The sequence below is a fragment of the Phodopus roborovskii genome, unplaced genomic scaffold (genome assembly GCF_943737965.1).
Source record: "Phodopus roborovskii unplaced genomic scaffold, PHOROB, whole genome shotgun sequence".
Lineage (NCBI taxonomy): Eukaryota > Metazoa > Chordata > Mammalia > Rodentia > Cricetidae > Phodopus > Phodopus roborovskii.
In genome coordinates, this window is record NW_026126575.1 from 8064107 (window position 1) to 8079944 (window position 15838).

A 15838-nucleotide genomic window follows, 5' to 3' on the forward strand; every position below is an offset into this window, starting at 1 on the left:
CTTATTTTCCTCCCTGATGTTCAAACTGTGTCAGAGGTGGAGGAGCCAGGTGGATGCCCCAATTTCCTCAACAAAGGCAAGGGCACTTTAATTGTCTTAAGCAGAGTCTTGTGTCCTGGATCCACTGGCAGACCTCTATTTTAAGCAGCTCCTCTTATTATTCTGTTTCAGAAACTTTTGCAAAGCTCTGATTTTGCCCGGATGCCAAACTATAGGAAGCCATATGACTAGGAACTGAATTTACAGCATCAGGTTTTGTATTTAAAAAGCTGCCGAGGACTTGGCATCTTATAGAGGAAGCTTGGAAGTGCATTACCTCATTTGACTGGGGACAGAGCTGTGAGTGATTTGTTCTGATCCCACAGTGACAGTGTCCTAGGGGAGGGTTTGAACACTGACCCAGGTGACTTCAGACGTTGCAGCTCTATTTTACTTTCTTTACTTTTTAGAGAGAGCCTCATGCATCAAACTTGTATGTAGTCAAGGATGTGTTGTTGAAGCTTTTTGTTGGGACCACAGCCTCCCCAGTAATGCCATGAAGATTTATTATTGATTATAAAATCTCTGCCGATAGCTTAGACTTGTTTTTAACTAGCTCTTATAACTTAAGTCAACATATTACTATTAATTTACTTTCTGCTTCATGGCTTTATTACCTTCTCTCTGTACTGACCATGTTGCTTCCTCTGAGTCCTGGTGTCTCCTTGAGGCTCTGCCCTTCTTCTTCTCAGCATTCTCTCTGTCCCCAAAGTCCTGCCTAGCTATTGGCCATTTAGCTTTTTATTAAAGTAATCACAATGAAATATCTTCACACAGTGTACAAGAATATCCCACAATATGAATGACCTTGAACTTCTGATCCTCCTGACTCTACCTCCCAAATACTTTTATTAGTACTTTCACTTTCAGCTACATCATTTTCGGATTCCCAAATTCTAATAACCTAGTAGTCCTATTACAGAGATGAATCTGAGTTTAAAGGAAAGAATTGACTTACGGGGAACCCCTTCTTTGTTCAAAGCATTCAAGAGTGACAAAGAATCCCAATGCAGGAAACTGAAATTTCTATGCCCATCTACCTTCCAAACTGCCTGTTGACATCTGTGAAGCTGCATTTCCAGTATCCCTCCTTCCTTGTTCCCCCACTTGGCTCTGCTGCACATGCTCACAGCTGCTGTTCTAAATCTTCCCTCTTCCCATTTGGCCCTACATTTCCACTCACCCTCCCTTGCAAGCCTAATCAATCACACACTATCTGTGAAGGCTCAAAGAATCAGTTTTGTGAAGTTAGAAGTTTCTCATGCAGAAAGGGAGAAGCATTAAACACTATCCAATCACCAATATTCATACTTTGCCTTTTTCACACAGGAGACAGCTCCCAAGTCAGGTTCTCCATGTTGCTCACTTTTGAATATCTCATTTACAGCTGGCATCTGCTGCCCTGGATTTTTCTTCAAGGGGTAACTCTCTGCCATTACATATTCAGACTTTGTGAGAGGATGGGGGGACTCAGAAGTCTAGGAAACTGAGCTCCTAACAATGACCTCTGAATTTCCATCAGCCACTACATCAGACTCTGCTTCCCACAACTGGCTGTGCTGAAATAAATCCCATCCCATGGACTCTACATAGAGCACTGTTACTCCATCAGAAAGAAATAGTCTGTCTCCTGGCTGGACTTTAATTGCCTCAACAAATGGAATATGATGAAAGCAGAAGTGGCCTTGAGGGTTTGAAGGGATGGCTTAGAAGTTATGAAAACTGGCTACTCTTGCAGAGGACCTGGGTTCAATTTCCAACACTCAGATGATAGCTCACAACTGTCTGTAACTCCAGTTCTAGGGGGATCTGACACTTTCACACAAACATACATGTAGGCAAAACACAAATGCACATAAAAATAAAAAGAAATAAATGTAAAAAAAAATGACCTTGAAACTAGACCCTGCAACTTTTACCTTTCTGGTGGATCCAGGTAGGTTCTAGGGAATCTAGCTTCCATTCACATGACAAGATGTGACACCCAAGCCGTTTTGTGAAAAGATATGGAGCCCTCAGCTGAGAACTGGCTCCATGTTGCTAGGTGAGTGAATGTGTCATTCTGTAAATAGATCTTTCCATGGCGATCCAGCCTTCCGATAGCCATGCTTCTCCTCTGCCACACTGCAACTGCACAAGAATGCAAATGAAAACTGCATATATGGTCCCCTGTTAATTCCTTCAACAGAGAGGAGTAATATGTCACTATTTCAACTTTGAATCTGTACAGTTTGGATGGATAGAAGTCATCTGATGGGAGATGTCATTCTATAAATATGTTTCTCATACTGGTTAATGAATAAGGCACTGTTGGCCAAAGCAAGATAGGCGTGATTAGGAGACAAGGAGGATTTGAGGAAGTAGTAAGGAGGAGTCAACATGGAGAGACTGGGGAGAACAGATGCCAGCCTTACTCTCTGGTAAGATGAGACCACGTGGAAATACTTAGATTAATAGAAATGGTTTAATAATTAAGACAGAGCTAGCCAATAAGAAACTAATACCTGGAAAACAGCATTATATCAAATACAGTGTCTCTGTGTGTTATTTGGGGCAGGCGCCGCGGTGTGTCCAGATCGGTGGAAAACCTTACTAGTAACAGTCATCTGTTAACATCTACTCTTAAATCACCTCCAGAATTATGGGGGGGGGCATCCCAATATTGTTAATGTGTCTTTGGGAAAGAAAGCATTTCTGAAAGGTTAAGGTCAGAATAGAGAGTAAGTTGTCCCATTGGAAACAGACAGCATTTGTACCAAAGAAACCTTTTTTAAAACATGAATTCTGAAAATACTCCTCAGTCTTGTCTAAGGGATTTTCTGAATGTTCTAGGCTGTTGTAAAATCTTCATCCTGTGAAATCAAAAGCAGTGCCAAAGAGGGTGAACACTGAGATCTTTTCATTAGAGACCAGAATGGGTGTGGCATCATTCAGGAGTCACACCCACCCACACTCTGTGATTTTTACTTCTGTGTTGGGAGAGGAAGCCCCAGGATTTTTCTTGGGCCACCAACCAGTTCCCAAATAAAGACACTGAGATTTATTATTAATTGTGATTGCTCAGCCTTAGCTTAGCTCTGACCACTACCTTTTTAAACTTTTAGCCTATTCCTATTCATCTACATTCTACATTAGACGTCAGGGCTTTTTTAAACTTTCTTTCTTTCTTTCTTTCTTTCTTTCTTTCTTTCTTTCTTTCTTTCTTTCTTTCTGTATGTCCTACTTTCCAGCTTCTTCAATGTCTGGCTGGATGGCTCCTAATATCTCTCTGGTGTCCCTTTTTCTTTCTTCTTCCCACTGCCCCCCAACTTAAATTATTTCTTCTACTTACTCTCCCTGCCCATAAGTTCTGCCTATACTTCCTCTCTTCCTATTGGCTGTTCAGCTTTTTATTTGGCCAATCAGATACCTTACATAATTAAATAAATGTAATACATCTTTACACAGTTAAACAAATACAGCACATCTTTGCATTGTTAAACAAATATTCCACAACATAAACCAATGCAACATAACTATACATAGCTAAATAAATGCAACACATCTTTACATAGTTAAACAAATGTTCCAAAACAACTCCTTTATTGGAAACAGAGAACAGCTTTTTTGGGCAAAGACTCATTTTGAAATATGTTTCTGAGCCAGTTTCATCCTTTTGTTTTCTTCTTGCAACCAATGAAGGCCCACTCAAGGTCACTTCAGTCATATGCTTGCTTTTGGAACAATACAGAGAAGATTAGCAGGGCCCTGAGCAAGGATGACATGCAAATTCGTGTAGTGTTCCATATTTTTTCAACACAATCCCCATCAAAATCCCAGCACAATTCTTCACTGACCTTGAAAGAACAATCCTCAACTGTATATGGAATAACAAAAAAGCTAGGATAGCCAAACAACCCTGTATAATAAAGGAACTTCCAGGGGCATCACCACCCCTGACTTCAAACTCTTTTATAGAGCTATAGTTCTGAAAACAGCTTGGTACTGGCACTAAAACAGACAGGTAGACCAATGGAATTGAATTGAAAACCCTGATATTAACCCACACACCTAAGAACACCTGAGTTTTGACAAAGAAGCTAAATTTATACAATGGAAAAAAAGAAAGCATATTCAACAAATAGTGCTGGAATAACTGGATACTGGTATGTAGAAGACTGCAGATAGATCCATATCTATCACCATGCACAAAACCTAAGTCCAAATAGATCAAAGGCCTCAACATAAACCCAGCTACACTCAACCTCTTAGAAGAAGAAGTGGGAGGTGTCCTTGAACAAATTGGTACAGACACTAAGATCGACAATTAAAACATGGGACCTCCTGAAACTGAGAAGCTTTTTAAGGCAAAGAACAAGTCAACAAGACAAAAAGGCAGCCCACAGAATGGGAAATGATATTCACCAACCCCACATCTGACAGAAGGCTGATTTCCAAAATATACAAAGAACTCAAGAAGCTGGTTACCAAAGCATAAAATAATCTCATTAAAAAGTGGGGTACAGAACTAAATAGAGAATTCTCAGTGGAGGAATCTAAAATGGCTGAAAGACACTTAAGTGCTCAACATCCTTAGACATCAGGGAAATGTGAATTAAAACAACTCTGAGATAACATCTTACTCCTGTCAGAATGGTTAAAATCAAAAATACCAAAGACAGTTTATGCTGGAGAGGATGTGGAGAAAGGGACACACTCCTCCACTACTGGTGGGAGTGCAAACTCATACAGCCACTTTGGAAATCAGTATGGTGGTTCCTCAGGAAAATGGGAATTAGTCTACCTCAAGCCCCAGTAATTCCATTCTTATGTATATACCCAAAAGATACACATTCATTTAACAAGGACATCTATTCAACTATGCTCATAGCATCATTATTTGTAATAGCCAGAACCTGGAAGCAACCTAGATGCCCCTGAACTGAAGAATGGATGGAGAAAATGTAGTATTTTTACAAAATGAAATACTACTCAGCAGAACAACACAAACACAATGGAATTCTGAAATTTGCAGGGAAATGGATGGAACTAGAAGAAACCATCCTGAGTAAGGTAACCCAGTCACAAAAAGACAAACATGGTTTGTACTTACTCATATATGGAGTTTCGACATAAAGGATCACCAGCCTATAATTCACACCGCCAAAAAAGCTAGGAAACAAGGAGGACTCTAACAGAGACATACATGGTCCCCTGGAAAAGGGGAAAGGGACAAGGTGTCTCCAGCAACTTGGGAGCATTGGGGGAGGGGAGAGGGAGTTAAGAGAAAAAGAAGGGGAGAAGAGGAGAGGGGCATGAAGGAACAGAAAGCTTGAGACAGGGAAAGAATCGAGGAAAACAAAAAAGGAGATACCATAATAGAGGGAGCCATTATCGATATCAGGAGAAATCTGGCACTAAGGAAATGCCCAGAGATCTACAAAGATGAACCAAACTAACAATCTAAGCAATAGTGGAGAGGCTACCTTTAATGCCCTTCCAAGATAATGAGATTGCAGACTACCTTATATGCCAACCTAGAGCCTTTATCTAGTAGCTGATGTTAGCTGAAGCAGACACCCACAGCTAGACACTAGCTGAACTCTTGGAATCCAGTTACAGAGAGGGAGGAGTGATGAGCAAAGGTGTCAAAACCAGGCTGGAGAAACCCAGAGAAACAGCTGACCTGAATAAGGGGGAGCTCATACACCCTAGTCTGATAGCTGGGAAACCAGCATAGGACTGACTCAGACCTCCTGAATGTGGGTGTTAGTTAGGAGGACTGGGCAGTTTATGGGGGCTTCTAGTAATGGATCAGTATTTAACCCTAGTATAGGAATGGACTTTGGGAACCCATCCCACATAGAGGTATACTTTCTCAGCCTAGACACATGGGGGGAGGGCCTAGGCCCTGCACCAATTGATATGACAGACCTTGAAAACTCCCCATGGAAGGCCTCACCCTCCCTGGGGAGCAGAAAGGGGAAGGGCTGGGGTTTGGTGGGGGTGATAAGGATGATAAGGGAGGATGGGATGGTGAGGGAACTCTGATTGACATGTAAAGCAACCTTGTTTCAAACTTAAATTTAAAAAAAGGGAAAAAAGGGTTCCTTTAGTCATTGGTGGCTTAATATGTATAGTCTGAGTTCTAGACTCAAAGATACAGGAACCAGAACATGCCCTTGATTTCCACTGAGTAAATATTTAAAACCCATCCCAAGATGTTCATGACATATTCTTCTTCTAGGATCTGGTTTCCAGTGGTTAGCACACAGTTCTCACTTGCTACACACATACTTGCTGCCATGGTGCTGGGTGGAGGCATTTGCTCCCTATTCCCTAATCCTAGACTCTAGCTCTCAACCTTTAGGAATCTGGCTTTTTGATAGGAACATACCCAGAATGGCTGGTGAGAGTCTAGAATCTGTCCTAGACACAGGTGCTTAGAGATTGAGTTGGCTACAGAAAATATGAAAATAATAACTAAATGTCCAAACCTTCTTCTTGTGATCACCCTGCCCAGGGATGAATTGCCCTCACTTCCTCTTTTGGTGTGCATTGCCTTTTGAACAATCAAGTGCTATGAGAATAGCTTTAGAAGGCATATTCACTGAACTCTCTCTTGCCACATAAGAATTTCAACCTTTTGCTCATGAAGAGGCTTATAACCTGGTATCATGAGAAAAATGGAAACTATAGCAGTCTGATTTTGTGGGATGAGAGTCTGCTTGATGCAAGTAATTGTCACTGCCCTCATTGCATAGATCTTTACCAGTAGGCTTTCCAGTTCTTGCCTAGAAAGTAGTGGGGCAGGTCTCTCTCTGACATGCCTTTCTGGTAACTCGTATGGAAGGAGCTTCTTTGAAGAAGGAGGTTGGTGTAGCATCTATGTGAAGATTATCCTATATGATAGAATTTCAATCTGTTGAGCACTTTTAATGAGGGGAACTTAAGGAAGGGTGATGAGGCCTGCTGGAATGGCATAGCAGATGGGCTCTCTGGGAGGCCTTTCTATGTGGTTCTGGCAGTTCAGTAAGACCATGCCAGGCCAGTGTCCAGAGCCAAATTCCCAGCAGTGCCTTGGTAAGAAAATTCCCTGCCTAGAAAGGAAGACTGACTAAAAGCAAACCTTCAGAGGTGCTCAAAAAGATGACAAAAGGACTAAGTAACTTTGGTGTTGAAGAATACCTATTCCATAGATCAAGGCTTACTACATTAAAGTACCAGTTAACAAAGAGGACAATATGAACTGAAGCGTGCTTCAGAAAGTGTGGTCCATGGCCCACTCACTATCAGTAGCATCAACTGGGAACTTTGCTGTTTTAATCAAAGGAGAGATTGGAGCTGTCATTACAGCAGCATTCTCAGGCTACACAGACAGGTTTAAGGAGCCAAGATGAGATCAAAACTAGTGCTTGCAAGAAGTTCATGGCATTTGGTGTGTATGTAACAAAAGGAGAGATGCTTGGAGATCCAGGAACCAAGCAAATAACTGAAGGAATTAGCAAACAAACAAGCAAAGCAGAACACAACAGACAATCTCCACGTAGAAGGACATTTTGAAAGAAACAAAAACAAAGCAAAAACAACTATGGCAGAATAGAAATGATCTATGAAGCTGAAAGTCAAGGCTTTAGAAATATTATTCATGGGCAGGGAAGATAGCTCAGTGGCTGAAATGCTTGCTGTGCAAATACAAGGACCAGCGTTTGATCCCAGAACCCATGGGGAAAAAACTATGCTACACTTTCATGTGTACCCCTAGTTCTGACAAGGCAGAAAAAAGGCAGCTCTATGGGCCTACTGGTCCCCCAGTCTAGCTGAAATGGTGGAGAACCAATTGAAGAAGACACCTCACATTAACCTCTGGCCTCCACACCCATGCACTCACATGCATACATATGAGAACACACACATGCACTCACATACACACACAGACCAATATCAATCTATCTCTAGCTATGCAAATCCAGAGAAAAAGAGGGAATGTATAGACATGGAGGGGGGAAATGGCATTTGGAATAGAAAAGGCCCATGCTGATTAGGCTAACACAAGCTAGATGCTCAAAATAACCCAACTCACAGTGGCCTCAGAATGTGCTTGTGACAATCCAATCAATGCTAGTTAACTCCAGCTGGTGACTTTCCTAACGTAGGCATAGATTTTAGAACTTTCCCTCTGATAGTCAACATGTGTAGACTATCAGACTAGCAGTCATCAGGAGTGCTAATGACCACGGTGGCTTGGAATTGTGTATTCCCGTCTCAGGCTTTTAGCCAACTCTCAGATCAGTGATCATCATTTCATTTACTTGGAAAAAAATCAAGGCCTTGCCTTTTATGAGTAGAAATGTTTTGGGTCAGCTGCATTGGTTGGCATGAGGGTGTGCTGCAGTAATGGAAAATATAATTCACAGAAGTATTAATAACATACTGTTATATAGATTAAAGACAATCAAAATGGATATACATTTTACACAAGAGAATAATAATGTTTTGTGAAATGCAGGGGAATGATAAATTTAAAAAAATTCAGAGTAGTTAGCTGTAAGGCCATATGGAGGTGAATTCAAGGGCCTTTGTATCTTATAGGGTTCTGTTATTGTTCACCTGCCTCTGGTTTATTTGATTACATGGCAAAGAACACAAACCCAAGCATATGACAAGTCACATTGGCCTTTGGTCATTACACTGACATGCAGAAGTCTTTGCAGTGGGGCACTCCCTGGTGCCTGGGTGTATTCAGAAGTCTAAGCTAGAGAGAGAGCTGAAGATGTGTCCAATCTCTTCTTACATTTTGCTTCTATGAAGTGGGGATTAAAAGATAACTTCTACTCCTCACTAGGAAAGTACAAAGGAAATTAGAACAATAACCAAACCTACCTGCCATTACCCAAAGGCCCCTTTTGCACCCAGACAATCTCCTACCTCCTCCTGAGTCTCTCTGATGGTTAGCATCTAAGCTTTCTCCCAAGCCTGTGCTGAAACCTTCTTTTAGGATTCTTCTAGAACCTTCCCTACCTGCCACTGTCATTAACTGTGTGCAAGTAGGGACCACAAGATATACAACAAAACCCACTCTAAGAGTTTTATTAATAAAGAGTGGGGATAGGGAAGACAGGGTACACATAGGCCTGTCTGGAAGAAATTTGACAAGAGCAGAAATAGGGCTAGAGTGTCTTCCTTTTATGGCCTCTTGGCACATGTAGTTGGGGCTTATGCAGCCACATTGTGGGTCTCCCTTCTGAGTCTGGGGGGTGTGTGTGTGAATATCTCTGGAGTGTTACTGTTCCTTACCACCTGAGCATGTCTGATAGTCTTTGTGCCTCTGGCTCTGTGGCAAATGGCGGCCCCTGTAACAATAGATGAGTAGTTATGGTACCAACGTAATTATATGAGGCATGAGGGGAGCCTTGGCAGATCCCATGGCAGGGGACAAATGCACAATCAGGCAGAACTTACAGGGGAAGGAAGTTTATTGGATGAAGTAAGGGAGAGAAAGAGATGAGAAAAAAGAGGGAAAGAGAAAAAGAGAGAAAAACAGAGAGAGAGGCCTGTCTCCTCAGAGAAGAGGAGTGGCAGAGACAGAGTGGGAGCAGGTAGAGCTTGTCTCTTAAAGGGACCTTTGCACCTGCATTCAGAGTCAGGGAACTGCCTGCCATGCATGCAGCAGTGACCACTCTGCCATGTCTCCAAGGGAGTAGGGCCAGGTTTGTGTTTGCCTGGATGATAACAGCCACCACCTTCAGGTCTCTTCTGTGTTGCACCAAACCTCCCCATGCAACTAGATCTCCCACACCCTTGCCAGGTTCTTTCTAACCTGGTAAGTCTCCCTGCCTCTTCCTGTCCATGTGCCATTCCCAACCCACCAGATCTAGCCTGGATCTCACATCCAGTGCCCCAGCCTAGTCTAGCCACCCCTGTCTCATCTGCAAACAATCTCTAAGCTTTTGCCAGAACCTGCCCTTCCTATCACCAACTCACAGGCCCCTCCCACAACACATCCAACCTTCCTACCCAGCTAGCTCTACCCCCACATTCCAGGCTTGAATCTGGAGGAAATCCTGGACCCTGGCCTAGTCCTTTCTGTCCACCTGACTTCATTCCACCAAAGCCATTTCCAACCTCTAGGTCCAACCTGCTGGAACATCCTCTCTTCTGCCCAACCTGCTCTGTCCATATCAGACTTAGAACTAACAGAGGTTCACATGCCCAGATCTCACCACACATATAACAACAGAATGAAAGATCAAGCCAGCATCTTCTCTCCAGAACCTACCAGTCCTATAGAAATGTATAACAATGAGAAGTACCCCAAAGGAACCAGAGAATTTAAAAAGAACAATCATAAACATCAAAGAATCAAGGAATTTAAAGAAGACACAAAGAAACATCTCAATGGAACCAAGGCAAAATAACACCTGAGTGAGGCCCAACAAAATACAGAAGACTGATGGAAATGACCAAGACAATGAAGGACTTGATAGTGGAATTTAATGAAGAGGTGGAAAAACTGAAGAGAGTGCAAGCCGAAATTAAGATGGACCTTAAAAACAAAACAAAACAAGAAAACAATAACTAGAAAGTAGCATGAATCAAGCAGATAGAAGGGCAGGGCTTGGGATAAAGTAGAGGACCCAGGTCAAATAAACAAAGGAAGAAAGGGAAGGGGGAATGATGTGACTTTAATATAATCCCCCCCAAATAAAAGAAATAATAAAAAAGTTAAAAAGAACAAATGGGTATTTTAAAATCTCAGGTGTTAATGGAGTTAGAAAATACCGAGAGACCTCCTAAACTCTATCGGGTTGTCATTAGCTGAATTTTTAATTAAGCTGCAGCTGTCCTCAATTCCCTTGGTAAGATTTGGAACTAAGGCCCAACTTAAAGAGGAGGACTTTTAAGGACAAAGGTTACAATTTATTCTTGCTGACACGCACTTTTGCAGACATGAGTGAACATCCTGGCTATTCCTGAATTCCTGGTATTGTTTTAATAGCCTCATGCTGCTCACAGGGCTGGACTCAGTCTTAAGATGAGTCCTCATCGGCTGCTGCACAGGCATGGTGACACACGCCTGTAGTTTGGAGGATCATGAATCTGAGGCCAGCCCAGGCTATGGAACAAGAGCCTGTTAGAGAGAAACAAACAGGGAGGAGGGAGAAAAGCTTCTAATTTCCCTGAAGACACAGATTCAGGAGTATAGAGGGAGCCCATGATGGTTGAATTTCTGTTGCAACATGGCTAGCTAGTTAACCCTTTGATGGACTTCACACAGTTTAGACTTTCTATCCACCTCCTGAAACCATTGTTGGATCTGTGACACCCTAGACACTGTTACTGACCAATCATTATGGGTGTTCCTCATGTTCACCAAGAAGGGGCCAGAAGGGCCAAGAGAACAAAGGGAGAAGACAAGGAAAAAGACAGAGGGAGTCAGTGAAGTGCCACGGGCTAGGTGTATTTCCTTCCAAGTGCTTCCAGGGCCACAAGAGCCACAGCGCAGCTTACTTTCCAACTGACTTGCTCACCCAAGAACTAACCAGCAATTTTCTTAAGCAACAAGCAGGCCCTCTTTAGCAATGACATGAAGTCATTAACGTGAGGCCCAAGGCCACTTGTTCCACTCCCAAGGATACACTCTGGGAGACCCAGGAAAAGAAATTACTTTTTCATATTAACCCACAAACCAAGAAAGAACCCCAGTGTATAGTTTCCTGCTAATTCTAGCCAGGAGAGCTAATGAGCAATAATAGTTTTATGAAGCTACAGCTTTTGGGGCAATATTATTCATCCAGAACAGCCTATGAAATGTAAATGCTAGAACAAAAGACACTACAGAGTGGGCAAAACAAACAGGTAAGCAGCCAGCCCAGCTAGGTGGAGCTTTTGAAGGACATCATGAAAGGGACCCACATGCATGAGAAGACAAAGACCCAAAGGAAATGGGTGCATTCAAGCAGCCTGCTCTCTGGGACTTCCAGGGCGAAGCAGTCAGTGGTAATAATTAAGAAAGCCTGCACTTGTTTTTTATTTTTTTGTTTTTTTTCATAATAAATATTTCATGATATGTCATCTGCTTCCAAGAGGAGCCATAACACGACACAGCCACTGCATGTTTAGCAGCTGTGGAATGACAAACACTGGGCTAATTATGCTAAGATAATACAAATTTAGCCACAAAGGCAGTGGAGTCTGACAGACGGTGTCAGGGGCTGTGGATTTGGGTTATCCTCAGAGCTCCAGGAGGCAGCCCTGTCAGCTCCTCCTGCTCAGCTTCATGTGCTGGGGCACCTCCCGGAGAGTTCTGAGAAACTGGGTTTCTTTGTTTTGTTTTGTTTTTGCTTTTGGCAAGAACAGCACTTCAGAGACTTTCAGAAAGGAGGGGCTCAGAGCAGCGCGCCCCTCTTCCTCTGCCTCACAGACATTAACCTCACACGGTCAGTCAGCCCACCTACCTTGACCTCTTGAAACCTCTATCTCTTTGAGGTTACAGTTCCTTATTCATTAATTCCCAAACATTTCATAGAGCACCTACTGTCAGGCACTGTACTGAACCTCATGACAATGGAGCTGTGAATAAAACAGACTGACAGCCTTTTGGAGATCAACTGTAGGGAATGATAGGTAAGTCAGACCTGTCGTGGTTTAGGCAGTGATACAGGCTGAGGAGAGAAAAGTCAGGAGGTGGGAGGAGCAGCGGTGTTGTGTGCTGGTATTTTAGCTTATATTTATTTTATATATGCATAGTGTATTGTGTGTACCCTTACAGGCGTGGGGGGATTGCAGGTGTATGTATGGTGTCTGTATGTCCTGGCCAACCTTAGATGCCTTCCTCAACCACTGTCCACCTTAGTTTTTGAGATGGTGGTCTCTCCCTGACCTGGAGTTTACTGAATTGCTAGGTTGGTTGGCTATCAAGCCCCTAGATCCTCCAGCCTTTGCCCGCCCCCCAGGACTGAGACTATAAGTACACTCCCCTCCACCCCTGGCTTTTTATGTGGGTGAAGAGGCTCAAATTCAGTCCTCAAGCATTTGTGTGGTTGATCTTTCTCCCCAGCCCCAGGTACTGGTCTTGGCCTTGGTCTTGGTATTGGTATGGATCTAAGTCTTGGTATTGGTATTGGAAAGGTTGTCATGCAAGAGCCCACTAGAAACAGAGGGCTAAAAGGGCCAGTTTATGTCTAGACAACATGGTGCTCATACGGGTATCTGGTATGAGTCAGTGAAAAACTGTCTGACCTGGGACATGGGAACAGGGCTGTAAGTTAGAGCAAAATGGCTGACAGAAGGTCTCTGGGGAATCCCAAAGTAAGCAGTGATGTAATCTGTTATGTAACTATTTTTTGACAGTGTGCTGTTGCTGTGTCAATATGTATAATCATGACTGTAAGGTCAAGGATGGGAGCTTATACCCGAACCTTTGCCAGCCTGAGTGTTTGTGTATGTGTAGGCCTGTGCACCTACATTGTGTAGCCTGTGCGTTCATCTTGCCTGTGTGCAGCCCATGTATGCTGGCATGTACCCAAGTATCTGCCAAGGCAATAGCTGCCTGCCTAGTTTCCTGTGTGTAGCAGGCTTTCTTTTTGGGTTACCAAGCAGCTTCCAGACATGACATGGAAAATTATTAGTTATGAATTCTTGGCCTTAGCTTATGCTCATTTCTGGCTAGTGTTTTTGTTTGTTTTGTTTGTTTTTATTTAAATTAATCCTGTTTCTCTTCACATACATTTTGCCTTGGGGCTTCTTACCTTTCTTTCATTCTGTATGTCCTACTCCATGTCTGGTTGGCTGGTGGCTCCCTGGCCCCAGGTGTCTTCCTCTCTTCTCTGTCTCCCACTCATTTTCTCTGCCTGCCAACCCTGCCTATCCCTTTACTGCCTAGCTATTGACCATTCAGCTTTTTATTAGACCAATCAGTGCCTTAGACAGGCAAGGCAACACATCTTTACATAGTTAAACCAAGGCAGCTTAAACAAATGAAACACATAATTGCCAAGTTAAAGTAATAGTCCACAACACCTGTGTGCTGACACTAAAGCAAGTCCATCTGCCCTCTTCTCTCAGTCTCTCCAACCTCCCAGTGTCTTGTGACCCTCGTCTTTTCCTGGCACTGTAGCGTACACCTCTTAAGAGCTCACTAACGATGTTTAACTCAGACAGCAAAAAAATGAGGTATGAACCCTGAGGGCTCCCAGGGGCTGAAACTTCAAAGCACCTGAACACTGGACTCAGGTATGGCTCACTTCATTAGCCTGGAATTAACATATGGTCCATGTACCCACAAACAATAGCGACTTAACCACCGCCTGCTTCAGGCAAGTTGAAAATACTTCTCTTTTGTGAGCAGAGAGTTCCTTGGGAACCAAGTATGGAAAAGAGTACAGAGAAGTTTTTCCTTTTTCCTAGGGACAGAATTAATCTGACTTCAGGTGAGTAAAGTTGGTTAAAGCAACTTGTATTAGCCCACAAAATCACCTTAAGGGAAGAAAGTGTTTTGTTGTTGTTTTCTTTTGTTTTTGGACACAGAGCAAGGAGACACGGTCCAGCATGTTGGCAGGAGTGTGACGTGACGTATCTGGACACACTGTGTTCACAGTTGGGAAGCGACCAGAGATGCACGCTAATGATTTCTTTTTTTTTTTTTTTTTTTTCTTCAGTCTTGTTCTGCAGCCCATGGAATGGTGCCACCCAAACTTAATGTGGCTCTTCCCACCTCAGTCAATCTAGAAACTGCCTCAGACACACCTAGAAGTTTGTCTCCTAGTTGAGTCCAGATCTTGTCAAGCTGACTCTATGAACACAATCCATGATTAAAGACCCATTTCTCAATTCTTATGGCTTCTCTCATCACAGTGAGATCACATTCATTGCCTGTTGGGGTGGTGGAGGCCGTAGGATGGGAATTTATTATTAGTCTCTTCCATATCATAGAAGAAAAAACTACAATTCAGCAATGTTCTGTGAGTCACCATTGGCCCCGCAGCTGGGAAATCATGGGGTCCAGACTTCCAGATCTCACAGACTATGAAGTACTGCAAGACAATCAGCAACATAGTAAACCAATTCCTGATTCTGCTTTGCCAGCCAATGGTTCAGGGACAGAAACTCACTCAGGAAGACATCATTAATAAAGTCTCTCTCCTTCAATTTAAATACACAAAACAAATGGTTTTGAAGCTATGACCAACATGAGTGAGAACATGTGACAGTTGTATTTCCTAGCCTGTGTCACTTCATTCGGTATAACCTTTTCCAGGTTTACACATTTACCTTCCATTTCCATCATTTCCTTTTCACTTGCAGCTGAGCAATATCCCATTGTGTATAGGTACCCCGTGTTCCATAGCCACTCATCTGCCGATGGGCATCTAGGTTGTTTTCATTTCCTGACTCTTATGAAAAGAGCAGCTGTGAACATGAGTGGGGAAGTATCTGAGGGGTAGGGTATGAAGTGCTTTGGGTAGACACTCAGGGACCATGTAGGTGTCATATAGCAGTTCTAGCTCTAGTTTAAAAACACAGAGACCTCCAGACCATTCCTCCATTGACCTGACTGGTTTCTAATTGACAGTATTGTTTGCTTTTCAGTTTCATGAGATGCCATTCACCCTTCTAGTGCCTTTCCATTCTCCAGGCTCCTAATGCCTACATTGTGGAACTCTTTCGTTTTCTTGCTTAGGTTTATGCCCAGGAATCTCATTTTATGTGTTTCTTATTGTGAGTGGGATTGTTTCCTTGATTTCCTTTTCAGTATATTTGTGTCACCATATAGTAAGGCTACTGATTTTCACGTGTTAATTTTGTATCCTATTACTTT

General features: G+C 42.8%; 1 pseudogene; it reads left to right on the forward strand.

Moving 5' to 3' along the window:
• The first annotated feature begins 3731 nt into the window (after positions 1–3731).
• Positions 3732–3831, forward strand: LOC127236040 (uncharacterized; annotated as a pseudogene).
• The last annotated feature ends 12007 nt before the right edge of the window (positions 3832–15838 follow it).